This window comes from Musca autumnalis, unplaced genomic scaffold (genome assembly GCF_047663935.1).
Source record: "Musca autumnalis isolate F117 unplaced genomic scaffold, ASM4766393v1 scaffold_2, whole genome shotgun sequence".
Classification (NCBI taxonomy): domain Eukaryota; kingdom Metazoa; phylum Arthropoda; class Insecta; order Diptera; family Muscidae; genus Musca; species Musca autumnalis.
This window is the reverse complement of record NW_027411755.1, coordinates 82,035,678-82,054,102: the sequence shown is the minus strand read 5'-3', so window position 1 is coordinate 82,054,102 and position 18,425 is coordinate 82,035,678. Positions and strand designations below refer to the sequence as shown.

The 18,425-nt window shown below is 34.6% G+C and overlaps 1 protein-coding gene across 1 annotated transcript in view; it reads right to left on the bottom strand.

Annotated features, from left to right (window-relative positions):
* Window positions 1–18,425, bottom strand: part of Sema1a (semaphorin 1a) — a 776,225-nt gene that overhangs the window by 737,715 nt on the left and 20,085 nt on the right. The window lies entirely within an intron of this gene.

Genomic DNA, 18,425 nt, shown 5'->3' with positions numbered 1-18,425 from the left:
TTACGCACATATCCATGATTCTTCAACTGCGACGATCTTTTAAAAGTCTTTTGGAGCACCTAAATCGTTTTTTTTTCGAAATTTGTTACACCGATCGGCACGGAATCCAACGAGAACAAACCTTTTTATGGCCAGGTGTTCACGCAATATCGAATGTAAGCTGGTGGAAAAAATGTCCAAGGATGACTCTATCATGGCGGTCTAGCATTATCAGTTCACGGACGGCTTCAATGTTTTCTGACACGACTGCAGTTTTTGAACGACCTTCTCTACCTTCGTCGTTGAGCGAGCATCGACCACGATTGAGTTCATTAAACGAGTTTTTCACACTACTATAAATTGTTGCTTCATCGCTATACAAAAATTTTATTTCATCCATGCACTCTTGCCGTGATAATCTACGTCGAAACTCATGAAAAATGATCGAACGAAAATGTTCACTTGTTTATTTCCTTTTTTGGCAAATTGATTTTTCAAGTCGCAACACATGGTGGTATGTCAAACCGTAATGGGTACGATTATACTAAAAAATTTTAAACTTTTTAATGGAAATGTGAAATGGCGCCTAGTAACTCGTATTGTTGCCTGGGGCGGAAACTGATGTAGTAGCCCTCATGTATGTACTCTTTTTTCATCCAAAAATATAGGTCACCGTAACTATATCGGTCCACTCCCCCCGGAAAAGTGCAGTTTAAGCTTTGAGTTTTTTGCAACAACTTATTTTCCATAATTCCTGAGAAAATGGCCCGAAATCTGTAAAAAAACTCTATGGACCACACGATAACTCTCGAACGGAATAGCCAATTCGGTGCGAATTTTGGCCTTCGTAATATTTTGTCTAAAATTAGCTTAAGTTCGAAGATGAGCAATATCGGTCCACAACTTCTCTTACCTCCCCCCAAAATTAAAAAAAAAAAAATTCACTAAAATGGTACGTGAACGGAGCAACCAATTTGGTCCAAACTTTGGATATCCTAATATTTTGTCCAAATGTAGTTTAACTTCGAAAATGGTCCATATCGGTCTTCTCCTTAGGTTACCTGCCCCACAAAAGTTTAACATTTTTGTTTTAGTGCAGTTTAGGATCTGTTCTAAGATCCTTTGAAATATACAGATGCTTCTCCTTGTGGTCCTGTTCACAGCGATCTTATGTTTTTCGTGTGCAATTCAATGCTTCCTCATATAGTGGTCCAAAACCTTTAAGTGACCTACTGAAATGACTGGAGGTCGCGCTATCTATCGAACAGAAATGACTCCCAAAATAAGATCCACTTCCAAAATAGGCTATGCCGACGCATTCCTTCAGGTACCTCCTCCGCAACACTTTTGAGCCTTAATCTAAATCCACAAAAAAGTGGCACAAGATGTGAAAACTCCTAATACCTAATTATTGGGGAAAGGGATTTTGCGTAATGGATATTCGATTCTATTTTGTCCATAGATCTTTCGGCAAAACCGACTGATATTTTTTTACTTGTGGACATTAAATTGCAAGAACCATGATGGGAGTAGTCGGTAACTTTTTTACACTCCGAAACAGTTTTTGATTTCATTGTCTTTTTTGTTATAGCGTCAATTGTTGCTTTATTGTCCGATGGGATTTTTACAGTGGTTGGGTTCAGACACTCTGTAATCGTTTGGACTTCCACCTGAAGGATCACGTTATGATACGGCAGCTGGATGGACATTCTTGTTTCCGGTTCTTTGATATAGAGACCCAATCATCTCTGCTAGGGCTCCATCCGTACGAATGTCTCTGTCTGGTATAAAAACTTCACATAAAGCAACTTCACTTGTTTCATATATATGATCTGATACAATATGATCCCATTGTGACACGTAGTATATTTTGGTGATATGTAGTCTCTTTCGAACCACTCGCTCATTGATTTAAGTTTGATGGCTGTGATGGCTGCTTCATACTTTACATAAATTTCTATGGAGTGGACAAACAAAATTGAAAACCCTAGTAGATGTAGTCCTCATTACCCCGATAATACTTAAGCAACATACATATTCCTTGGAGTTTTTGCGATATTTTCACATTACATTTTTGTTCATAGCTGTTCACCATACTACAGGTGAGTATGTTAGGATCGTTCTAATTACGCTTCTGTATAGTCATTGATACAAATCTCTCGTCGGTTAAGGTCTTTAATAGACTATTGATGGTAGTCGACAGTAGAGGTGATAAGATCCCCCCCTGTGGCGTTCCTTGGCCAACTTTTTCACTTATTATTACGTCATGTAGTGCGCAGCTTAGCCATTTCTGGTTTATCCAGTTCCTCAACGTGAAACTCGTTTAAGGATTGGATTAGCGCATCAGTGCTGACTTTGTGAAAAGCACCGTCTATGTCAGACGTGACCAAAAAGAGAACAGCCCAAAATGTGAATGTATTCAAACTATTGGCAACTTATGACTGTGTGTTAGTGTGTTTTTATGCACGCACGCTAAAAACAAAAACAAATCAAAACTTTATCTCTTTTTCGTACGCTCTTTCTATGCATTCGGGTCGTATGTGTGTAAATTGCCGAAAAACTTCGGCACCGCTGTGTCAAAGAAGAACACATTTGGTCTATGTCGATGAAGAGAGCAAGTGCATACATTTTCCTTTCGAATAATCTTTCTATGTGGTGTACTACCTCATATAATGCAGTTTCTACTGATCTTCCTTGTTTGCAGTATGGCTATGCAGTATACGCAAATTTCAAGCAAGCATTGAAAATTCAGACTTTACACTCCCTTCCGATGACATCTTGTGGGCCGTAGTGCTCGACGGGGAGTACGTCTTCATCAGAAGGATTAGGTTAGATGCATTTTGCGCAAAGTTTAATTTCCTGAGATAATTTTCGGAAAACAATTTCACACAACCATTAGAAAAATGTTGTATTATACGAGGTCTGATAAAAAATACTTCGTCTGTTATATATGTTGTTAATATCAGCCATTTCGGATTGTCAGTTTGTTTTTGACAAATAAAAAGGTTAGACGTGTTTTGGTGTTTTCTTCGATTTTTTACTATTCGAAAAAATAGATCAAAGAAGCTGTCTTAAGTTGTGTGTAAAAAATTAAATTAAATACCCAAGGCCATTGAAATCTTGACTGTGGGGTTTGGCGAGAACCGAAGTTCAATTGTGGTATAAGCTGTTGAAGGAAGACCGTGAAAATGACCGAAGAAAGCACTTCAAGGTGTGTTTTTCCCTAACAAGTATTAAAAGAACACTTGCAGCCTTTTATTTACACAGGCTCAACTAATCTGTACTAACGAACCAAATTGTAAAAACAATTGTGAAACTTTTTCGCACTGTCAAAACTGATATATTTGTTAGACGTAGAAGTATGTATATATGTACGTATTTTCGTCTATCCACTTTTCTTCCCATAATTTTATAGCATTTCCAATAAAGTTTCATCGCTTTGAAGTCTTCAACATATGTTCATAAAATGTTTTTAAAACGTGTTTCTTAAAATTGCAATGACAACAACAATATTTATTATGGCAACCAATAAAGAATGTATACTTTGTATTTTTTCGTTGTCAACAGCAATAACAACAAAAATAACGCACAAAAGGAATAACAATGAAACAAAAACACATGAGATGCCTATTACACTGGCATTTCTCTTTCGTGTGTCCTTTCTCTCATCTCCCTTAATGTAATTTCCAATAATAACAGATAATGTATAAAGAAAGGACAAAAAGGATATAAGACTTAAAAACAAAAAGGAAACCGCATAAAAGTCAACATAGCACAGATATGAGAAATTTATGTGAGAGCAATGTATGAAAGTTAAGAAAAAAAAAAACATACCTATAAGAGAAGCCTACAACTAGCGAACAATCTGAATCTTAACAAAATAACGAAAAGTCAAAACTTTGAAGACTTGTGCTCAATGAGAGTCGCTGAAAAATAAATGCGAAGAGTATTAGCATCATACATACATATGAGTTGGTAACTCAAATTGGTACGCAATTCAACTGAGAGAGAACTCACAAAAAATAAACATAATTTTCACTTGTCCCTTTGGAGAAATTCCCAAAATCCATGCTCAACACATTCTGGGAGTATTATTCACAATTCACATCAGATATTCAACTTGAAATCTCTCTCTAACCCTCTCTTTCAAAACTTTCAGTATTCAACTAATTTTCGATTTTACCACCAAGAGCTAAAGCATAACAAACAGAGTCGGAAGGAACAGACAAAACATAGGCGGCTTTTGATATTATTAGCCAGCACCTTAGTGAACACTCTGAAATAGCTTTGTCGAAATATGTTGCGAGAACGAGAAGAGAACGAGAGTATGACAACCGCAAATGCTTCGGAGTTCTTCTGTTTTTATCAGATAAAAAAACTGAAACCGCAGGATTTTAACCTCAAAAATTCCTTCTAATCAATGAAATATGAATGAAATCAATGTTGTTGGATTCCTTAAAAGGAATGTACGTATAGCAACACCACTACCACCAACAACAACAGCAGCGACAGGAGTTAAGAATGCAAAACTTGAAGTGAAAAGAAATGGTCGGTAAAGAAATATTAAGTTATGATAGAAAATTCCAAATTGAATGTTGGAAAATATATATGTACATATGTAAAGTGTTATCCATTTCGTGGTTTCAAAAGTATGGGGCTGGAATTCGACATTTGTCAAACAAAGTTGTTAAACCAATTTTTTTATTTTCCGTTGAAAGTCTGACATTTACGAAAATGGATCGCTTAACTAGCACAATACGCATAAAAATTATCAAAACCTACTACAAAAATGGTGATTTTTTGTTTGATTGATTTTTCGTGATTTTTGAACAAAATTTTCTGCTTTTGAAGCATATTTCTCGCTCGGTGAGTATGTTAATAAAAAAAATGTCGTATTTTGGTTTCTGAGAATCCTCAGGTAATTGAACCATTACATCCAGAAAAAGTCACTGTTTGGTGCGGTCTTTGGTCCGAAAGTGTGATTGGAACTTCCTTCTTCGAAAACGACTGTCACGGTCAATTCGGAGCGGAATGGCCATACGATAACCGACTTTTTTGCCTGCTATTGAAGAATACGACTTGGAGAATATGTGGTTTCAACAAGACGGAGCGTATATGGCTTTGTTGCAGGAGACATTTTCTGGCCGCGTTATTTCTCGTCGTTGCAATATCAACTGTCCACCAAGATCATGTGATTTGACACCATTAGACTTTTTTTGGGGGGCTACCCGAAAGACCGTATTTATGCAGATAAACGTTCAACTCTTGAGCACTTAAAAACCAACATTCGTCAAGTTATGGCTGAGATACCGCCCAATATTGTAGAAAAAAGTGGTCGAAAACGACCTCAAAAATTCCATGCCTGCAACAGTACGCGTAAAGGTCATTTAAATGATGTAGTGTTTCACATAAAATGTCAACGTTCAAACTTTATAATAAAAAAGAAATATCATGAAAAAACATATTTTATATGTGTTTTATTTACGTTTACTTTTGAAACCAAAAATGCTATCTAATAGAAAAAAGATTGCACAGTGGGCTTGGATGTAATTTTTGCGATTTAGTATTTAAAATCAATTTTTATCAATGATGGTACTCTTCGATTTTCTTGAATTTTTTTGAATTAAAGTATTTGGTAGTGGGATTCATTGTTAAAAATCGATTTTAAATATTAAAGCGCGAAAATAGCATTCAAGCCCAGTGTGCAAAATTTGTTCTATTTGTTATTAAATAGATGATAAAACAACAGCAAATACAAAAAAGCTTTTTTTAAATTGGGCCACCATTAAGGAAGTTATGAGAATTTTTTTTGCATATAGTTTTTTAAAGAATTCGACTTTTTCAAGGCGCGATATCTCTGAAAGCGTTAGTAAAAAAATCTGAAAATATATTAAAATGTTTTGCTGATGAGCAGCATCACTACAGCAAAAATTACAGGAAATCAAAAACCACTTTTTGAAAAAGTGTCTGCTGATTTCACTCAGAAATCCACATGTACATACATATATTAACCACCAGACAAAAATTCCGGGCGGTCTTAGACCGATATTAATATGTAAGTGTAGAGGAACTACGAACAATTCTAAAATTTAATTTTCAGAAGGACTTGTGCAAGGGTTTATAAAGCAGTATCTCTTTATATTTCTTTAAAAATACATTTAAATATATTATTGATCGTCATATCCGCGGCATTTTAGGGAGTTATATCGGAATCATGTCCGAACAGCAACGTGGAGCGTATGAATCATTGTCAATGTAGAACGGAAATTTTGAACAATTTGGTATCTATGGACCAAACCCCAAAAAAGTTATGAAACAAATGTTACTTTGGCGATTTTGCCAATTTTTGTTCTTTATGGCAACTTTGTCTTTGGAGTAAATCGAAATTCATAGTGTTGGAAGATATCAGCCTGAAAAAAATATTCCTCTTGCTATAAGGGCCTCAAGTCTTTGGGGCCCATAGCCGATTTTATGGAGTTTTGTTCTTTGTGGCAAGATCTACAACTTTGTCTTGGAGAGTGAATCGAAGTTCATAATGGTTTGGAAGATATGAGCCTGAAAAAATATTCCTCTTGATATAAGGGCCTCAAGTTTTTGGGGCCCATAGCCGATTTTGACCTTCAAGTGAACATGTACTCATTTTTGCACGCCACTGTATATCCGTGAACAGATAACAGATGTAACTCCCAACAAACAAAATTTAACAACGAACAACAAATTTAATTTAAACATAAGTTCCAAAACCATTTTGGTATTTATGTCCGTGGAAGTTACAGTGATGGCTAATACATTTGCAACAAAATTTCACGTTTTAGAAAATGATATTTAGAATATTTATTTGAATGTAAAATTAAGCATTTCTTGCAATTATTTATAGTTCATTGCTTAAAAAAATAATTTGGATACGATATACATCAACAATTTTGAAAAAATATTAAAATTTAATAGTCAAAACATATGCATCTGAAAAAACGGTTATAGATTATATAGAATTTAAATATTGTATATTGCAAATTTCTGTAAGAGAAGTTGCTAATAATGAAGAAAAATTCAGGATGGTAGATTAAACAAAAAAAATAATATATACAAAAATTAATACACCCTACGCCAAAAGAAAACGAGAACAAACAAGAGAGTCTAGTCCGAAGGGGAAAAATCAAACATAAGCTCTCTTTGCAGAATATCTAAAAATAAGAACAAAATGATTGTTGGCATAGGGGGAATATAGAGGAAAGGAAACGTTTTAAGGATTTTCTGGCAAAAAGCCAAAATATTAAAAAAACAACATACACAAACAAAAATGATACCCCAATGATAGGTAAGCGTTGCGGCAACATACCTTTTGAGTAATCCATAAAGGACAACGTCAAAGCATTGAGATTAACGATGGAAATGAGAGACCAAGAGTAAACGAGAAACAGAGAGTGAGAAAATGTCGTAGTATATAATTTTCAGCATAAATACAGAGAACAAATGACTGAGAATGAAACGAATCTTTTGAGAAATGAAAATAACAACCGACATTTGAGCAATCCCGGTGATTAGTGAATTTTCTACCAAAAACTGTGGTATTTTTTTTAATTGTTTCTCTCCCTTTTTATTCACTTTGCTCTGCCCACGTTTTAATGGAAAATAAACACATGCTAAAACCACCAAAATGTATACACAAAGCAAAATACTCAAATAACAGAACTATTTGATTGCGAAAATCCATGCCAGAGATATGGATGGAAACAACAACCAGAGAAAAACAAAATGCGAACGATGAACTGGAAGAGAAAGCAAAACTACTGTCAACAACAACAAAATAAAACACAAATGACAGGACTGTGACTGCAGTCATAGACCCCACCAAAAACAAAAACACAACAACACCATCGTCCACAGCTGGAGCTGCCGAGGCAGGAGCAAAAGGAAAAAATATTTATTTTCTGGTCATAGTTTTATACACAAACGATACGATGGCAGAGTGTCTAAGGGAGGTTTGGAGACTGTCTGTTCCCCAAAGTTAAGCACTGAATGTATACGTTAGTCCATGTATGTGTATACGAACGTATGTAAAGCAGTATAAAGGACACAATACACACGCATACCTACAAATGTAACTCGGTATGTATAGAACAACAACTTTGCCTGAGTATTCGTCCTATCGTTGCTTCGTTTGTACGCTTTTTATTGTTTATTTTTTGGAACAACAATAAAACATAGTTAAAAAGAAGAAAATAAGAATTATGTGGGGAATAATCCACACAGAGACACAAAACTATACAGCCCCCGAAAAAGCACCCGCATACCCATCTTCCCCCACTTCACATACTCGTACATTACGAATAAAATGGTAAGAAAGCAGTCGAACCCGCAGGGTTTTCAGAATAATTTATGAAGAATAAAACATCAGAAAAAAGCAAGCAACGAGTAAATTCTATGGGCCAAGGGCTGCGATGAAACAAAAAGAAAGCTCCGCCAGTTTTTTTTTTCTTCACATCCACATAATGTAAAGAAATGCCACACAGATATAAGTCAGTCAGTCGTGGTAGTTCTCGTTGACGTTCGCGTCATCATCAACAGCAATGATAAACAATAGCACGGACTTCATCATCAGCACAATCATGATTAGAACAATACCAGAGTCTTTTCATTTGCATGACTTTAATCACACTAGTTGAGGGGATGGGTATTAATAAAATTTTGAAAAAGAACTGTTCCATTATATTGTCACTTTAGCACTTGAAGGATACCATGGCAACATCTTAGAAATCTTAAGGATATGCCATCTTAATTCCCATATGGGATTTGTTATGCAGAATAATCTGAACAATGTTCAACCGGTTGCGTTCCCGGTCTGTTGTGTATAACAATAGTAAAATTTAGCTTAGAACACAAAAAGTTTCTTGGGCAGATGTCATAATTAAAAAAGGACGTTGTTCTCCTATTATTTCGAAAGTTGTAACTAAGTGATTGCTAATTGCCCAACCATACAAACATATGTGCATCTTATGTTTGTTGTAAGTTAAGGTACAAAGACGTATAGCAATAAAGACCCGAACAAATGCATTTTCCAAAAACATATGCTAATAGTTCCACATTTTGGTTACAGATAGCTACACAACTCACTGGAATTGATAACAGCAATGCCAATCGTTTTTGATTCCAATTTCTCGCGGCAGAAAACATTAACGTCGTGTTTTGTGGCTGAAATTTATTTATTCATTATTTCTTATTTTTTATTTAATAAAAAATCAAAAGCGAATGCCGTCAAACTTGAGTTTTAATGTTTTTCTTGTCAATATTCCAATAAGTAACAGTTTTCGTTTAACAGAATGTTGCTATGATATCATAGCAACAGAGGTTAACTCCCTCTACAGTTAATTTTTCACAATTGACTTTTCCTATCTTATAGTATTGACATCTTTGTAAGGTAGTATTGATAGGTATGTTTAGTTTGATTATATTTGTTTTACCATTCATGCATATTAGGCCGGGGCGATTTGAAAACCTTAATGGGACCTTCGCGTTTCTGATTCCTGGGATTGAACTGAGCAAAAAAGTCCACTGGACCATATGTCTACGGTGAAAATCGAGCATCCCGATTTTGACTTGAAGTTTTTTATTGACGTCTTTGGATATGTTGGCATATAACAGCCAAACCATTGAGATTTGCGAGCCATCACGAAGACCAAAATTGTGGCCAACACAATAATTAAGAACTCTCTAGTACATCGCAAAAGTATTGGAATGCTCCTTCAAGCATTTTGGGCCTTGAGAAAGTGCAAATTTTTCGGAAAATATCGATAAATGACACTGTGCTACAAAAGTTTTCCAGAAAAATATTCAAGCGTTCTCTTACAAAATTCTATCGTGTTGTGGTCCATGGAGTCACGAGCTGCACCAGCCGATCGGCGTAGTAAAACGTATCGAGCTACATCGATTGAGTTGCTTGGGCCATGTATACAGGATGGATAGAGATGTTAAAGGGCAGAACTTCAATGGAAAGACCTATTTGAATATGACATCACAAAACGTGACTTATGTTTAGAAAAAAAAACATCTATGTAATTATAAATGAGGCACACCGCAACATATTAACAATTACAGAATTGGTTGTTAAAATATGATTTTGGCAAATCAATATACAGTCGAATTTCTCTATAACGAACTTCCTACAACGATTTTTTCTCTATAACGAAGAAAAATTTAAAACACAGCTTTTTCCAGCCCTTTTTCTCCTATTTAACCTCCCTATAACAAACTTCTCTGTAACGAATACTTCTCCATAACGAAGTGTTTTTATTGCACAAGTGGGAATTCTCACACAAAATTACCTCTCTGCAACGAATTTTTGTTAAACTTATTCTCAATGATGTCTACACAGTAAAAGAGAAGCAAAATACGTTACAAATTGCTCTTTTTGAAGTAAACATTAAAAAAGAGAAGCAAAACTCATTTATCAGCGCTTTTAGAACGAAAATTGTATAAAAAGTGTCTAGTTGCTTGGAAATTGGACTTCTAAAGGGAAACCACTAGCCATTGTTTTAAAAAAGTCTTTTCTCAGTACAGCTAGAGAAGATTCTGATATTGAAATACAAGAATAGGGTATCAATACGTACAGAAGATGTTAAGGTTGAAGACCATTTTAATGTCGATTGCGATCCTCTAACTAAGAATTATTCCTTTTTTGAAGTCTCAAAAAAATGTCCCCGCTTATATTCTTCTTCCATTGGAAATTGTGAAATGACAAAATCAAAAACAAATGAAATTCAATCCTAAATAAAAATTCAATTTCAAAAGGCAAAACAAAAAAATGATTTCAGCATGAGCCAGACTGGGATTCGAACCTGGGTAAGCCATCATCAACTTGTCAAAGCTTTACGATAACAAATATTGATTATCAAATCTTCTGATACAGAAGGACAAAAACAAATAAACGTGAAAAAAGTTGCATAATATTTGTAATAAAGCATTGAAAAGTCCGACTATAAGAAAATTTTGGAATTAAATAAATGATATTAAAATAAATGAATAAATAATTCGAATATACAATTTTTTTGATTTGTGGTATAAATGCTAGTTTCCAAGCTTATCCTTCGTCCACCCACTAAAAAATAACATTCTAATGTGCCTGATGATCGTGAAACGTAGCATAATGGTTGAATGTGTGGTTGAATGTGAAGTCATAACAGCTCAACTCCAATAAGAGTTAATTCAAGTATCTCTATAAACTGACCTTCGCCTTAAAATGGCAGAACAAAAAAAAAATCAATTTATGTTTATATATTCACGTTTGTTTCTTTAGTACTCCTGTATGTAGGTCAAATTAACCATTTTGCCTTTGTTTCTCTATAACGTAGTAATTCTTCGGTCCCCAAGTGCTACTTTATAGAGAAGTTCGACTGTAATATACATATAATCTTGAAAATCACATAAAAATAAAGAAATATAGAATCTGATGATAAAAATCATCTGTACATTGTATTCTTATTGTGTTCTTATTAGTTCCGGATCCACATAATTGGTACAAAATGTCATGACGAAGGACTGGTGCAAAAAGCCAAGACAAAGAACTGCTGCAATATGCCATGACAAAACACTGGTGCAAAATGACATGACAATGAACTGGGGCAAAATGCCATGACAAAGAAGTGATGCGAGATGTCATGACAATGAACTAGTGTAAAATGTCATAACGAATTGGTGAAAGCGTGTGTCACTTTCTTATAAATGCCATTGGTGATTAACCCAAAACTTCACCTGTGACAAGTCACTGCACCTATGATTCAGATCATGTTTTGACATCGAACATTTTGTTGGGTTATTTTTAAGTCAATGGGTTTTTCCAAATACATGAAATTTGTAGGTACCGTTATATGAGGGCTATACAAAACATTTTGATAATCGGATGGAAAATGCGACTCAAATGTTCAAAACTCCTAAAATCCGAAGTTACTGTGTTAACCTTAGGTCCAAAGAAAAAAGTTGTATTGCATTGCGCGAATTATACGAACTAAACTTTATTATTTTTGAAAATTTTGCCTATTTGGGTGAAGATCATTTAAATATTGATTTTAATTAATTTCTCGTTGGAATTGTCCTTCATGATCTAAGATTTTTGCAAGTGAAAAAGGCATGTCGAATATTCGAACCCACACAACCACCAAATTGAGACTGAGGCAAATGTTACGATGTTCATAGGTTCGACTAATTTTAATAACCCATTTCAATAGTTATCGTGTCCACCAGCCATTTTTAGTTGGTTACCCTAGAATTTTTTAGAAAGTCAGGAAGCATGGACTTGCCCACGAAAAACAGTATATTGCTGTGAACAGGTTCAAAAGGGGTACTTCCGGTAAAAATTACCGAAACGACCGTCGATCTACTTGGATGGAACATAATATACATTTGGAAGAATTTTACGATGTGCAAAGTTTTGGATCCTCAATTATCGTGCGCTCCAGTCAGCCAGACAGAAGCCATATTGTAAAAAAATCGTTTCGATGAGGTTGGTCATAAAAAAGACTGAATTGTGACGCTGCAAAAGACCCTTCGGGTCAAATAACCCGATAACGGGACCGGCTTCCATGACAACTATACAACTCCTTAATATGCGCAATAAACCCTACCTTTGACAGAAATGCAAACAAATTGGAGAGTTTTCGTTGGAGTCGTTCCAGTTAGGCTTCCATTTAGCCACGTGGCTTAAATGGGCTAATTTGGAATAAAATGTCTCTTTCATGGAATAACTCATAACAACTCTCTGATTTTGTAGGAATTTTTGTTTAAAATATAAATGATGTGTCTTCAAGAACAGTTATATCTCAAGAATGATTCGTTCTAGGAATAAATCCTAAAGACCAAACTTGTAGGAAATTTTTCCGTCCGCAACATTTATTCAAGTCAAGTTTTGACCTTTCCCACCATTTTCAAGAAAAATTTCGAAAGCCTAGAAACCTTTAAATTTTGACCATTGACCCCGATGGGGACTTTTAGGTCATTGCACAGTGGTGCACGGGAGTCACTTGACCTCGTTATAGAACTGTGTTTAGAATTTCGAGGCGGTAGCTCGATTTTTGGCACTCCTTTCCATGCAAGTGGGACCCCTGTGCATTGCTTCGAATGGAAAACCGTAGCTCTCCACCATAATTCAGATTTTTGGTAATTTTTACTATTTCAATGTCTATTTTGACTGGGCTATTTTTATTAGCTCTTGTTCCTTAAGATAAGGTCACATTAGACAAATATTTGCTCCAGACAAATATTTGCGCTTATGACTATATTACACCATAGGGTTATTCACATGTATGTTGTCACTTTGGGTATACTAATATACAGACCAGCTGATGTCATACATGTGAAAAACATATGGTGTAATATAGCCATTACTGAGAGCAAATGAGCTTAAATAATGCATTGAAAATTATGCTCACTTGCTCGCAGTAAGCGCACACTGCCGGTCGCTGGCGCAACTATTTGCCTAATGCAGCGACGACCACAGAAATACAGCCAAAGCGAAGACATGTATGAACGTATGAGTGAAAAAAGCAACAACCACATTATGTTTTTGTTTGTTTTCATTCATTTACACTGTACGTGAGAGAGAGAAGCAAATGCAAAAACAACTCAGTGGGCGCCCTCACTATACGGTCTAAGCAAAGAAGCTCGACCCTGGCCTAATGTGACTTTACCATTAATTTAATAAAAAATATATGTCATTTATCTATTATCTTTCACTTGTCAATCTTTTAATCCTTTCAGATAGAAATAATAACAACAATAACACTGTGCAAAATGGAGCTCAAGGTCTGGGGGGTGGAAAATTCCTTTTTTCCGCCGTGTGTTGAACTTTTGAGTTATGGAGGCCCTAAAAGCCCTCAGAACTTTGCGTTATAGCTTTGTTCGCTGTTGTTTTACCTTATTTCTGAGCAGACGTGTTCAGTTAAATCTAATGACGATTTTTTCGTAAAACATTTCAACCTTCTAAACCGCTTCGTTCCATGTCTTTTTCGTCCGTTATTTGCAGAATCGTAGTTAAAGTACCGGCTACAAGTGAAAAAGACCCGCTAAAACAACATTATTTTGATTTCTTGTCTTTAGGAACCGTATCTAAAATCTTCTGAACGACATTTTTGCAAAATATTTCGAAGCTGAAAATGTCATCTTGTGGTACTTTAATTGCGGTTCTTGAAATAAAGGATTAAAAGTAGAGTTGTACAATCTAGTTCATTTGAAAGATCTAGTTCAATAGCTCAGCTCTTTTAACTGAACTAGTTCAGTAATCTAGTTCATAGTTCACTATCCAGTTCAATCATTCGGATCAGAATCGTTCACGGGCTCTTATCATTCGCTTGATGAAAACACACACACTTACACCAAATAGGAACAAACATTAGAGTAATAACACTGTGATACAAAAGTGGACAAAATTTTTTTGCAGGATTTCTGATGCACAAATTCGTTTTTGTGGGAGTCCATAGAAGACGAAAATACCTTTGGTTTCTTTGGGTCACTTCGGGTTTTAATTTTATAACGGTATATGTAGTGAAAAATGGGCTTTCTTGGATTTTCAAATTTAAACGGACATTACTTCTTTTTTCCACAACCGATTTGCACACACTGTTTTTCATTATAAAGGGGAGAGTAATGCCTTTCGAACAAGCCATAGATTTTTAAAATCGGTCAACAAATGGCTGAGTAATAGTGGTTTAAGTGTGACAAAAACGCATTAAAAAACAGTAAAATGTTTTTCCTTGTGCTCTAGGCTGCGTAAATGACACCTAACAGTACAATTATTTACTGCTAGCAAGTAGGAAATTTAGTTGGCTTTCTAAAATGGGGAAAACCAACGAAATCGGTTGAAAAATGAATGCGTTCTGGCATTTTTTGTGTTTCAACTTGTTGGTTTTTTTCATATTTTCCTTTATAAAAGATGGGTATCTTAGCATGTATGATTCTAATTGTGATTATCCTGCTTAACAATTACGCACAAGGTATCAATGTTTTATAAAGGAAAATATGAAGAAAACCAAAAAGTTGAAACACAAAAAATGCCATAACGCATTCATTTTTCAACGGATTTTGTTGGTTTTTCCCATTTTAGAAAGCCAACTAAATTTCCTACTTGCTAGCAGTAAATAATTGTACTGTTAGGTGTCATTTACGCAGCCTAGAGCACAAGGAAAAACATTTTACTGTTTTTTAATGCGTTTTTGTCACACTTAAACCACTATTACTCAGCCATTTGTTGACCGATTTTAAAAATCTATGGCTTGTTCGAAAGGCATTACTCTCCCCTTTATAATGAAAAACAGTGTGTGCAAATCGGTTGTGGAAAAAAGAAGTAATGTCCGTTTAAAGTTAAAAAGCCAAGAAAGCCCAACTTTCACTACATTTACCGTTATAAAATGAAAAACCGATGTGACCCAAAGAAACCAAAGGTATTTTCGTCTTCTGTGGACTCCCACAAAACCGAATTTATGCATTAGAACCCCTGCAAATTTTCACTGTAGCACAGTGTAATTAAACTGCAAAAATATTACATTTAGATAATTTTATACCATTCATAAATAAAGATTAAGTTTGTATTAAGTTTAGAAGAAAACGTCCTTCGGAAAAAAATTGTAATTAGAATTTCATTTACGTTGCTGGCAAAAAATTTTATGTTGTGTGTTTGTACAAATTATAACTGCGAAAAAGCTTTATGCATGTATGTTTCTTTTTTTCTATCCAAAAAAAGGCACATTGAATGATAACACTGCTCAACGCGACTTTTGTTTCAACCGAAGTTGCGGTTGTTTCTAGATGAAATCGGCGAGATATTTTCAAATCCGGCCCCGGTTTTTGTCCATCAGCTCTTGTTTTTGAAAATAGTTATGGTGAGTATATATCAAAAAATATAGAAAATATACGACGGGCCTTGTAGAAATTGCATATTTTGAGTACTTTAAGCTGTAATTACGTCATCGGGGGAAGTCATAGGATCTTCATATGGCAATGCGGATATGCTTAGGGTGTCTACTATATAGGCCAGTATTCAAATATATAATATAAAGTTCATAGCCCCCATGATTTGGCCATAACCTAAAAATCGCAATGAAGACTGCTAAAGGGAATTAATTTACCAGTGATATCATTACCACATAAGCCATTTACTTTTCAATGGCAGTCTTCATGATGGTTTTTAAGTTATGGCGGAATCATGGGCGCTATGAACTTTATATTATACATTTGAATACTGGATTATATAGTAGACACCCTAAGCATATCCGGAGTACCATATGAAGATCCTATGACTTCCTCTGATGACGTAATTACAGCTTAAAGTACTCAAAATATGAAATTTTTACTAGGTCCGTCGTATATTTTCTATATTTTTTGATATATACTCACCATAATTATTTCAAAAATGATTTGTATCGAGCGTACAACATCTCCTTAATATATAAATGTCTAAAAACCCACAAAAAATATTTGTTTGTATCCGAAAATAACGAAAGTCTGGGTAAAACTCGTAAAAACCGATTTTGAGCTACATCTCAAAAACAAGAGCTGATGGAGAAAACCCGGGACCGGATTTGAAAATAACTCGCCGATTTCATCTAGAAACAACTGCAACTTCGTCTGAAACATTCAACTTTTTCAATTTTGTTGAGCAGTGTAATGAATTCGATATATTGGGATGTGTTATGTCAACAATGTTCTTTATGTAGAAATTACTTTTATTACAATATTATCACATTGATCCAAAACATACACAAAACTCATTACATTACGAAGGCATCACTTAGCACAGAAAACGGCGTCACTTTATTCATATTTGAATGACATGCTGAACTAGATTGTGAATCGTTCTTTCGTTGATCGTTCTTTGTGGATCTTTCGTTCTGCGCTCAGTGAGCTATTGAACTATAATGAACAATGTCGACTGATCTAGTTCATACGCTCTTTTCAATGAATCGTTCCATTGAACTAGTTCGTTCATGAACTATACAACTCTAATTAAAAGGACATGGATGGAAGCGAGTTAGAAGGTAGATTCTCATTAGATTTAACTGAACACATGTAACCTCAATGCAAACCCATGCAACTTTTTCATAGTTTCGAATATCCTTATTCACAGATCCGTGTTAGAGAAGACTTGGTAGTGTGGAGAAGATTTGTCATTACTCTTATTTTTAACCTTTTTTATATGACTTCTTTAAAAGGCATAAATCTTCTAATCCATTCTTTCAATTTATAGCTTAAAAACATTATGACAAATTCTCCCAATAATCTGTATTTTGATTTTAAGAAAATAATGTTCGTTTTTTCTTCATACATACGCAAATATTTCAAGATTCCACTTTGAATATTATTGAGTAGGATTACAGATAATATGTTCTCTATAAAAATATCCAATGGAAGTAATAATATAATCTTTGTTTTATAAAAACTTCTTTCTTTTTAATTATTTAGAATTCTTTGAAAATTGTTCTGAAATATTGAAAAACTGTTTGCTATGTCGAAAAGTTTATTTGAATAAACAAAACGTAATTCAACAAAACTGCCGATAACACTAGCTGATACGACAAAAAGTCCATCATATACTGATACATCAGCGTGATAAAAGACTATAAAAAGAAGAAACGCGTCCCGGCGTCCTCCTCACTTATACCTTTTGAAATCAAGGTCACAGACTTAATGCCTTGATTTCAAAAATGGTCATTTTATGAGACTAATATCTTCTAAATCGTTAATAATTTTTATTTACTCAAGAAAATTTGCTGCTCCTGTCATAAGCAACAAAAATTGTGAATACATAATATCAACCAATCTTTATCTTCAAGGTCAACATCGTCAAGGTCAAATATATTTTAATTTTTTTCATGTTTTGGTCTATAGACATCAAATCGTTAAAAATTCTAGCAAACAATCAACTAAAAAATATATCGAAGATCTCACTAATCAAACTTCTAAATCACACGAACTTTGCAGGAATGGTTCTTTAAAGTCAAAATAGTAAAACCACTTATGGTTTATATCCTTAAAACTTACGATTTATATTCCTAGTTCTTTAGTTTTTGTCTATCGATACCAAACCGTTCAAAACTACAGAAAACATTAAACAACAAAATTTACCTAACATCTAACATAACTTTCTAGAACGCATGAATGATTGGAAGATATGAGCCTGACAAAGTGATCCATTTTTTGTCTTTTGTTCTTCTATCCAACTGCGGTGTTAGAATACGGTTAATTTTCCATTCAATTGAAACTACTCATCTCATATATGGACCTGTTAAATCTTTTTAGTCACGTTTTCAAAAGACTACGTATTCGTAGACCATAGAATAAAAGGTGTTCCAAGCTATAATATTTTAGATCCTACTGCAATAGATCAAACGAGATTCAAGGTTAAGTCGAGGTTGAAAGTTTCGACTTTATATTCAAATCCAATTGTTGGCCAACAAAAATCA